Source organism: Lathyrus oleraceus, chromosome 5, assembly GCF_024323335.1.
Source record: "Lathyrus oleraceus cultivar Zhongwan6 chromosome 5, CAAS_Psat_ZW6_1.0, whole genome shotgun sequence".
NCBI lineage: Eukaryota > Viridiplantae > Streptophyta > Magnoliopsida > Fabales > Fabaceae > Lathyrus > Lathyrus oleraceus.
In genome coordinates, this window is record NC_066583.1 from 300,806,324 (window position 1) to 300,818,196 (window position 11,873).

Consider the following 11,873-nt stretch of genomic DNA (forward strand, 5'->3'; position numbering starts at 1 on the left):
ATCCTAGGGAAACTCACTTAATTGCTGTTAAGAGAATCTTTAGGTATCTGAAAGGTTCTACTAATCTTGGTTTATTTTATAGAAAATCAAGTGAGTATAAATTAGTAGGCTATTGTGACGCTGACTACGCTGGAGATAGAATTGAAAGAAAAAGGACTTATGGAAGTTGCCAATTTTTGGGAGACAACTTAATCTCATGGTCCAGCAAGAGACAGTCAACAATTGCGCTTTCAATAGCTGAAGCTGAATACATTGCAATTTCTAGATGCAACACTCAGATACTCTAGATGAAGAGTACAACTAGAAGATTATCAGATATCTGAGAGTAACATTCCTATTCTCTGTGATAATACTTTTACTATCTGTTTATCTAAGAATCCTATCTTGCATTCTAAGGCTAAGCATATTGAAATAAAACATCACTTCTTACATGACTATGTTCAGAAGGGAATTTTTCACTTAAAATTTGTTGATACATACCATCAATGGGCTGATATCTTTACAAAACCCCTTGCTGAAGATAGATTCATATTCATTATGGAAAATCTATTTATGAAACCATGTCCATAATGAAAAGATGTTATTCAGAATGTAAAGTCTCCAGAACTCTAGGTAAGATTCTGAGATTGTTCTGCATTTTAACTCTGAAACTTCAAGCTTTCTGGAGTAAGGAAGTTTTCATGAATCAGAAAGGTTCTGATCAGAAACAATCTTATCAATTTGCCTTCCTGATTTTAAACAGTTGCTGCATTTAATGGTTGTCCTTTCGTTTGATTTTGTGTGGTTCTTAGTGGAGACAATTGTCCCATTTTCTGAGCATACGTGATTAAAGCGTGACACATTGGATTTAACAATTATTGGAATTAGGTCTAAACCTTTACACTTCCCCCCATGTCTGCACACACCTTTTGTCATCATTGCTAACATTGTCTATTTAAACTCACATCACTCACATTTTCACACTACGCGCATATTTATCTTACACTTTCAAGTTTTTCAAACCTCAAACTCTCTCTCTCTCTCTCTCTCAACTATTCTTCATCTTCATCTTCATCCTCACTCAAATGGTTGGACAACAATCTTCAATGGCTCAATAATCTTCAAAGACTGTTGAATAACAACTCTCTCAAAGTAGATCAAAGGATGATCAACAATAACTGGTTCAACAATAATTTCAACAACTGCAACTAGATCATACTAGATCTCATCCAAGATCTGTATCTGTTGAAGGATTTCCTTCAGTCAAGGAAGAAATAAACGGAAGTACTACTCAGGTGGAGAAATATCCTATCTTCATAAAGGTTGATCCTCCTGAAGTCTTTACGCACTACATGAAGATCTGTCATGAAGATGGTGTTGATCCTTTGGTAGATCCCCTAAGTCTCACGGATAACTACACAGTTGATTCGTGGCGAAAATTCCTTCCCCCTCAAACCATTGGTTTTTATAAAATATCTTAGAACATGTGTTTGTTTATCTAAGTGTGTATGTATGTCCTTTATGTTTTTCTTACGGAATTTCGTTTGTAGTTCTTTTTAACTGTTTTACATTTCGTTTCTTTTGTTCTGAAACCCTACTCTACACTGTCTTTTTGGCATGTTTTCAATGAAATTATTGTTTGTTTCTCATTATTTACTCTGACTTTTTATTCTTTTTTATTGATGACAAAGGGGGAGAAAACATAACCTTTTAAAGGGGAAGAATTAAAAGTTTATTTTGATATCTAAATTCCCAAGTAAAAACCCCAAACATTGTTTTAATGTTTTTATTAACAAATACTTCGAGAAAAGTTTGTTAAGTGTTTTTGCAGGGTTAACTCTCGAGATTCAAAATGATTTATTAAAGTTTCTTTCTCAAGAATCAAAATGATTCTTCAAATAAGTTTCTGAAGAAAGGTCTCCGAAGAAGTTTATGAAGAAATCTCTTCTAAAGGTCTATCAAAAGGATGATGTTATCAACCAGTGTTCTGGACAACATTAATCAACTTCTGAAGTTAAACTAGATTCTGACTAATTAATCATTTTGGTACTTCAAAAGGTAAATCAGGAAAGTGTTCTTTTATTCTGAGTTTATCTTTATAGGACTATACATCTCAGGGGGAGATTTCTGCTTTTGTAAGATGTATTCTTCTATAATTACCCTGTAAAAAACTGTTCATCAAAATACATGTTTTATCATCATCAAAAAGGGGGAGATTGTTAGAATAAAATTTGGTTCTGCATGTATACCTTGAGTTTTGATGATAACAATGTTGTATTTATATCAGAACAATTTTGGTACCCTAATGATTTGTTATTGTGTAGCTTTAACAAACAATTCTGATTCTGATCACATGATGTGCAACATCATCAGTTTCTGAACTTTGCATTCTAAATCCACTTCTGCATTACAATTAGAAGTTCTGGAAGACGTCAATATTGTTGATGCAATGTTCTTTCTGCTTCTACGTTATCTCACTCATCAAAAGCTTCTGAGGAGACACTATGTTATTGTTGAAATGTTCTCTTAGTTGTTTTTCTTCTGGACGTGACTCTGACCAACAAGCTTCTGAAGAATGGCAAGCTTATGAAGTTGTGTTATGTATATGAAGATTATTAATATCTCAAGACAAACAATTGAAGTTATCAAGGTTCTGACTGAGGTTTCTGAAGACTCTGAAGATTCTGAAGACACTGAAAAACTCAAGCCAGACTACTGACATTGTCAATATTCTGACCCAAGGTTATGAAGTTTCTGAATCTAGCTCTCTATTTCTTCACTTCATGCTTCAATCATCTTTTATCAAAAGCCAATGAATCTGAAGATAATATCAAATGAGAACATGGTCAAATAATACATAGTACAAATCGAATAACTTTTCCACTACCTGATTTCATGGGCAAGGATTGTATTATTCATCACACCAGTCACTGGATTTATGGGCGAAAGGACATACGTGGTATCATTCCTTTATCATCCAACATTGGACAGCCGCTCAAAGAGCTTTCCCTATTTTCCCCTCCAATTGTCACATGCTTACACTATATAAGCATGCATTGGAGACTTGAAGAACTCTCGCTGCTGATCTACACAAGTTTTTGACAAGCTATTTTCTGTGAAAAGCTATCATCTTTTGTATAGAGTGTTCTTTAAGTATTTAGTATTCTTTTGTGTAAATATGCTTTTAAAGAAGCATCTTGTAACACATAAATTTTTATTCAAACTATTTGTTTGATTCCTTAAGGAGGTTATCCTTGAGAAGACAAAGAAAGTTGTTCTTTGTGAATCCTTAAGGAGACTAAGGTTTAGTTGGATCCTTGAGAAGAAAAATAAGGGTATTCTTTGTGTTTATTGTAATCTGTTGATTATAGTGGATTAAGTCCTTGTGTATTAGGCAAATCACCTCGGCAGGTGGATTATATTAACTTTGAGTTTCAAGCAAACCAAGATAAAAATAATTGTGTTTTTATCTCTTCATTATTTAACTTGTTAGTAGAGTTTTTATTTTGGAAAAAGCTTTTACTTTTAAAACTCAATTCAAACCCCCCTTTCTTGTGTTTTTCACACCTTCACTATTCTTGATCTACCTGCTAAGTTATTGATGGAGAAGGCTTCTACTCTTGCTAGTGCTGGGAGTATGGTTGCTTTTGAAGTTGTTATCACTTTGCTTATCTATGGCATAGTCTTGTTCCATACTGTTGACAACTTTGTGGACATTAATGTTATCTGTATCTTTCTGATTCGGAATCCAGTTCCTACTTTCTCATAGATACCTACTATTCTATCCATTACAAAACGAAGAAGAACGAAGGAATTGTTATGTGTTGTGCACCTTTACTGTACAAGTGGTTTATTTCTCACTTGCCGCGGTTCAGCTTATTCAAGGATAACAAGAAGTGTTTGAGGTTGTCTTAGAGGATCATGTCTCTCACCAATGCAGATGTGACTTGGTATTCTAGAGTTTATGATGACGTGGATATTATTGACAGTTATGGTGAATTCCCTAATGTACCTCTTCTTGGTACAAAATGAGGTATCAACTACAATCCGATTTTGGCTCGACGTCAACTTCGGTATGCTATGAAGGATAAAACAAACAATATTATTTTGGAAGGGTTCTTCATTCAAGAAGGTGTTGATAATAAGGTATTTAAAGAGAAGATAGTCCATGCCTAGCATGAGATTCATAGAAAATGAAAGGATGAATTAGGAAATAAATATTGTGTTGCCTTGGAGCCTTACACTCAATGGGTGCAAGCAAGAGTTGCTAAGGTCAAGATGCCTTATCCTCCTAAAGAACCTATGTTCCCTAAAGTCATAGGACCCACTCCTGTTCTAATTGAAGATCTGAAAGGACTCCAAGTTGCTTTAGCTTAAATGAAGCAAGAAAGAGATGCTTGGGAGAGCAAGTTTCCTGAAATTCTGGTATCAGATATAAGATGTCGAAGGTAATGTCACGACACTGATATCTGGTTATAAACAATGGATAAACAGAAACAGAATGGTAAAGCAAATAACACAAGCAATTGTTAACCCAGTTCGGTGCAACGCACCTACGTCTGGGGGCTACCAAGCCAGGAAGGAAATCCACTAAAATAGAATTAGTTCAAAGACTATCCGTACACTTCACCAAGTTACAGTCTTTCTCACCTAATCTCTACCCGTGCAATTTCTACCTAAGCACTCTTAGATATGAGAACCCACTCACTTCCCTTACAATCACACACCCGTGATTTTAAACAACAATCCCGTGTGAAAAGAAAATACTTTTCAATTACAATATTCTTGATTTTACTTCACAGTTTCAATCAAGAAGACACACTCTTGATCTTGCTTCAAAGCTTTAATCAAGAAGACAAATCAGTCCAATTCAATCATCAATGGATGACTTGAATGACCTACAGACACAAACCCTAGCTCTCTCTCTAAATTTCGCTCAGTATTGGTTGTGTGTACAATCAGGTTTTCTAAGTCCCTTTTTATAGAAGTATTGGACACCTTGAAAACCCTAGATATATTTTCCAATCAAATCTTTTCATATCAGCTGTAAAGATCTCCTTGGAAAATAAACAAATCTGGTTGATATCCCTGAAAGAATGCGCCAGCTAGCCATATCTTCAATCAACCAATGATTGCCACCAATTGTGCAATCACAAAACACCATACATTCACACTGAATGTTCTGTGTACATGATGTCATGACATCGGGTCTGACATCTGGAAAAATCCTGCATAATCCAGTTTCCTTTTATAGCAGGTACAACCATATTAGTTACCATGACATTGTGTATGTCATCTGAAACAATCCTGCAGCATATGTCTTCCATATAAGCTCCAGCAGGTACATCCAATATCAGAAGCCTTAGCATTGTAAGTGGCATTCTGAAACAATCCTGCATGCACATGTTCTTCAACTCCAGCAGGTACATAGGATATCTCATGTTAAGACATCACACATGACATCTTGTGAACACTCTTTGTTTTACCAAAATTGCTGCCAACACTTAAAATCAACAAACTCCCCCTTTGGCAAATTTTGGCTAAAACATATATCTGTCCTTTTTGTTCACAAGGCAAACTATCAGCAATTAAACCACATAACAGTAGTTTAATAAACAGCAGAAGCAAAAAACAATTACTAGCTATGGCTACTAGTAATACACACATGCACAAGGGTACTTCTCCTCCCCCTAAATCTATGCAACAATCAGAATTACTAGTTAGGGATGCAACTAGTAAGACACACAAATGCACAATACACCAGGGTACTTCTTCTCCCCCTAAATCTGTGCATTCAGCAAAAACAGCTACTGAAAACTCTTGCACCTGTACCAGCCAGAATGTCATATGACATCTGCTACAACATCAACACCTGTGCACCATCAGCACCTGTGCACCATATCAATAATAGTTGTCCTTCTGATCAGCCACATCCAACTTCCATATCAAGCACTTCTCCCCCTTTTTAGTCAAAATTGACCAAAGGTGACCAATCAGACAAAATAAATGTCTATTAGTCTAGCATAGAAAGTTAAAACATATGTTATAACATTAAGCATGTTAAAACAAAATTCAGGAAGTACACAACATCATTATACACAACAGACAGCTGAGATAATGAATAAATTCAAGGAACTCATTAAGAGCCCTAAATATTACATAACAAGCATCATGAGGACTGCCACAAAATACAAAAACAGAAAGAACATCAGCTTTCCAAACAACAACAATTTCCACCTTCCCTTCCAGCTCCCCCCAGGTCTTCAATACAGGCAGGAACCATTAATCAGAAGAAGAAGTATCTTCTTCACCTTGATCTTCATCTTCAGAATCTTCTGAGCTTTCAGCACTGCATTGGGATCTTGGATTTGTGTCTTTTCCAGCCTTTTCTCTGTCTTCCCTTTCCAAGCTACAGATGAGAACTTCTAAAGCTTATTTTTTGGCCTTGGCTACCCTTATACCATTGTCCAATTCTTTGCAGGTCTCTTTTAGTTGGTCAATCAAGCTTCCTTTAGATGCAGACTCCCTTCTGGCAGATGTCATGACATCATTGACATGACTTCCCTCAAACAGCTTGTAATGGATGGACAAAGGGGATTTTCTCCTGCTTGGGATGTCACTTGTGCTCAGAATCCCTGGTTGTTAGCTTAGGATAATGCCATAAATGATAGATGGGAATGCAATGGGCAACTTTACAGCATTGGTGGAGGCATGTTTGATGGTTTGATCAAACACAAACTTTCCAAAATTGTAGTTGATCTTAGTTCCAATGGCATGAATGATCTTCCTAAGAGCAATGGAAATGGTAGATATGTGATTAGTAGGTATCCAATTTGCTGAACCAATCTTATGCAGAATGGCATATTCCACAGTGAGCTTACTAGCTGATAGGTGTTTCCTACTAGGCCATTCCTTAACTTGGCCAGCTGTAATAATTCTACAGACCTCATTGTCTGTGGTCTCTAGATCTACTCCTTCATCAGTTCCTATCCGTAGGAACTTGTTGATAATAATAGATGAAAGTTTCACACACTTACCCCTAACAAAGACTTTGCAGCCTTCCCTGCTGCTACTTTCAGATAGCTCCTCAGGAATGTTCACAATGAATTCTTTGACCAACCCCTCATAGCACTGAGGCAGAGCAGTCACAGTTTTCATAAGACCAACTGTCTTAATTAACTCCATGACTTCCTTTACTTCACTTGCTTCTTTTCCCAATTATCTTTCAACTGCTACTCTTCTTTGAGTCACAAACTTCCATTTGGCAGCACCACCTTCCACGTGAAACGAGATATTGTCAAGATGAACAGCAACCACTTTGTTTGGAGACTTCTTTACAGGCTTCCTTTTAACAGGGGAAATGTCTGAGACATCATATTCGACATCCTCATCAGATTCAGACCTCTCACTCTCCTTCGTCTTCCTGACCTCTACTTTACTCCAAGTCTTGGAGGGACCTATACCAGCAACCCTTTTCTCCTTCCTACCAGTCCTTATCTCAGCCATACTCTTCCTTTTTCTCAGTCTATTAGCTACACTTGTTTTCACCAGATAGACCAACATGTCATCTTCTTCCTCAGACCCTTCTTCCTCAATGTCTTGAGCAGTGTCAGGGGACATACTAGGTAAGTTTCTTCCAAGAGAACATAGTCCCTCAGCAGCTACTTCCTTTTCTGTTTTAGATGAGTCACCATATTTCTTAGCTCGGGTTTCCACCTCAGGTGAGGGGTTCCTTCTAGACAGAGGGGTAAAAATGTCCTTAACTCCATGCTCTTCATTCAGTATCCTGGTAACTAGGTTTCTTATGATGCGATCCGTAGAGTGTATGTCCTCTTTATCAGGCAATTCTTCAGGAGTGTTGTCTTGTTTAGCTTTAGCCATGGACGGGGAGCATGGAAAGTCACCTGGTATCATACGCAGAGGGGTTGCGTCTATCAGCTCTTCTTCTAAAAATTCCATGGAGGAAGTTCTAGTATGAAGGGATTTTGAGCTAGATGCTGACGGATGTTGAGACATGTTGTTGAACTTCTGAGAAAACTTTCTTTGCCCTAGCAGAGGTTCTTTGAGAAGTTTAATGAGGATGGAAAGAATTGTGTTCAGGCAGAGAGTGCATATGAAATAGATGCTATTTCCAATACTAGGAGATAATTCATTATTAATGTGGCAGACAATATTTTTCTTGCCTTTTCCACTCCACATTAATTGCCATATTTTCTCAAGAAGCCAAGCCCCTAATTTTCCCTTTTCCTCATACAGGTCCTTTGCAGTCAGGTTGTCATAATACAATGTCATAACATTGAGTGTGACATTGTAGATAATTCTCAGCAATTTCATCCACCCTGGTTGAGCATTGTTGTTTTCAAGTGACATAGTTCCTTGTGTCTCAGTTCCAACAAAGCTCTTACTAACTTCAGACTTCATACCACCAGTTATGTGTTTAGGCGTTTGTGCCATCATGACCTTTTCTTCCTTGAGGTTAGGTGTTAGCACCCTTATCTGACACTTTTCCTTTCCCTTGATGATTCTTTTTGAAAATGTACTAATCTCAGAGGGGTTATCCATTTGAGAGCTCCATATGTAGCAGTTGTTGTTGGTCCTGATTCCTTTCATAATTACTTCACTGTCTTTGTTCACAATTAGACATTCAGTTTTAGTGAAGATGATATTCAGACCTTGATCCCCTCGCTGACTGATGCTTATTAGATTTGAAGTCAAGCCCTTGACCAGTAGAATATTGTCAAGTTTAGGAGCTCCAGGATACTCAAGCTTGCCTATCCCCTTTATTTCACCTTTAGCTCCATCACCAAAGGTTACATAGCTTAAGTCATGAGGGTGAAGGTCAGTAATCAAGTATGAGTTCCTAGTCATGTGTCTAGAGCATCCACTATCAAAATACCATTCTTCTTTGAGAGCCATTAGACTTGTGACACTAGTCTTAGGAACCCATTGCTTCTTGTTGATAGGCCTGTGATGTTTGGGTCTGGGTTGATAGTGGATCTGTTGATGACCATGGCTAGGATAACCATACAACTTATAACAGGAAGACTTAGAGTGTCCAGCTTTCCCACATTAATGACATCTCCATCTTTGGTGCTTGCCATACTACTGTTTTCTCTTATGCTGTTGCTGATGAAGGTGGGTAGGGTAACCATACAGCTTATAGCAGAAGGCCCTTGAGTGTCCAGATTTCCCACAGTAATGACATCTCCATCTTAGGTGTTTGTATTTTTGCTGTTCTTTCTTCTGATGGTGTGACATATGATGTGACATCTTGGAACTGCTCTTACTATTGCTGCATTTAGGTTTAGCTTGAGGTTTGCAGCCAGTGTAGCTACTTTCAGCCTTGGTTTTATGGAACCCTAATCCAGATTTGACTCCTGTGCTTTGTCTAGTTTGAAGAATCTTGTCTAAGGAGTCAGATCCATTGTTCAGCATCCTTACATACTTGGCTGTCTCTTCTAGTTTTGAGTTTAAGAGCACAACTTCAGTCTTTAGCTTGAGGATAGTTTCCACATGTTCTGCGTTTTCTTTCTCCAGTTGGACTATCTTCTGGCTCTGAACTTGTTGATCTTCATCTAGCTTGACCTTTAGAGCCACAACTTTTGTTTTCAATTTGGAGATGGTTTCCAAGAATTCTACCTTCTCATTCTCAAGTTGAGTTATGTCTTTTTCTTGATTTAAAGACTGCTTGTTCAGTTCAACACTTTTCTGACACAGCTCTCTGTAGGTAGAGGCCAATTCCTCAAAGGTTACTTCACCATCACTTGACTCTTCATCAGATTCCCATCTTCCTGTCAAAGCAGTCACAAGATTTGCAGCCTCTTCAGTATCACTCTCATCAGACCATGTGGCAGCAAGACTCATCTTCTGTTTCTTAAGGTAGGTCCCACATTCAGACCTGATGTGTCCATACCCATCACATTCGTAGCAATGAACCTCTTTTCCTTCTTTGGGCTTCTCACCTGCTCTTGCTTTTCTTCCAGCATTGTTGGATTTACTGATGTCAGACGCGATGTTCTTGACATTTGCCTTGGATCTGACATCCATTTTCTTTAATAATCTGTTAAACTGTCTCCCCAGCATAGCAACTTCATTGGCCCACTCTTTATCCACATCTTGACTGTTTTCCTCTTCTGTGTTGGAAACAAAGGCAATGCTCTTGGTTTTCTTTTTAGTTCCCTCAATCAATCCCATCTCAAAGGTTTGGAGGGAGCCAATTAACTCATCTACCCTCATGTTGGAGATGTCTTGAGACTCTTCTATGGCAGTCACCTTCATTGCAAATCTCTTAGGGAGTGACCTAAGTATTTTTCTCACCAACTTTTCATCTGTCATCTTCTCTCCCAGGGCTCCTGAGGCATTAGCTATCTCAAGGATACTCATGTGGAATTCATGAATGTTTTCATCTTCTTTCATCCTTAAGTTTTCAAACTTGGAGGTGAGCAGCTGAAGTCTAGACATCTTTACCCTAGAGGTGCCTTCATGAGTGGTCTTGAGAATGTCCCAAGCATCTTTGGCCACTTCACAGTTATTTACCAGCCTGAAAATATTCTTGTCTACACCATTGAATATTGCATTCAAGGCTTTAGAGTTTCCAAGGGCAAGATCATCCTCCTCCTTGGACCATTGTTCTTCAGGCTTCTTTTCAGTAGTGGCTTCTCCTTCTTTAGTGACTACAGGGTGCACCCATCCTGTCAAGACAGCTTTCCAAGCCTTGTTATCAAGGTATTTTAAAAACGCTACGATTCTAGGTTTCCAATAGTCATAGTTAGAACCATCCAGGATTGGTGGCCTATGAACAGATCCTCCATCTCTTTCCATTACCAGAAAGTATTGCCCCTAAATCTCACCCAGAACCAGAGCAGGATGCCTGCTCTGATACCAATTGAAATTCTGGTATCAGATATAAGATGTTGAAGGTAATGTCACGACACTGATATCTGGTTATAAACAATGGATAAACAGAAACAGAATGGTAAAGCAAATAACACAAGCAATTGTTAACCTAGTTCGGTGCAACTCACCTACGTCTGGGGGCTACCAAGCCAGGAAGGAAATCCACTAAAATAGAATTAGTTCAAAGACTATCCGTACACTTCACCAAGTTACAGTCTTTCTCACCTAATCTCTACCCATGCAATTTCTACCTAAGCACTCTTAGATACGAGAACCCCCTCACTTCCCTTACAATCACACACCCGTGATTTTAAACAACAATCCCTTGTGAAAATAAAATACTTTTCAATTACAATATTCTTGATTTTACTTCACAGTTTCAATCAAGAAGGCACACTCTTGATCTTGCTTCAAAGGTTTGATCAAGAAGACAAATCAGTCCAATTCAATCATCAATGGATGACTTGAATGACCTACAGACACAAACCCTAGCTCTCTCTCTAAATTTCGCTCAGTATTGGTTGTGTGTACAATCAGGTTTTCTAAGTCCCTTTTTATAGAAGTATTGGACACCTTGAAAACCCTAGATATATTTTCCAATCAAATCTTTTCATATCAGCTGTAAAGATCTCCTTGGAAAATAAACAAATCTGGTTGATATCCCTGAAAGAATGCGCCAGCTAGCCATATCTTCAATCAACCAATGATTGCCACCAATTGTGCAATCACAAAACACCAGACATTCACACTGAATGTTCTGTGTACAGGATGTCATGACATCGGGTCTGACATCTGGAAAAATCCTGCATAATCCAGTTTCCTTTTATAGCAGGTACAACCATATCAGTTACCATGACATTGTGTATGTCATCTGAAACAATCCTGCAGCATATGTCTTCCATATAAGCTCCAGCAGGTACATCCAATATCAGAAGCCTTAGCATTGTAAGTGGCATTCTGAAACAATCCTGCATGCACATTTTTTTCAACTCCAGCAG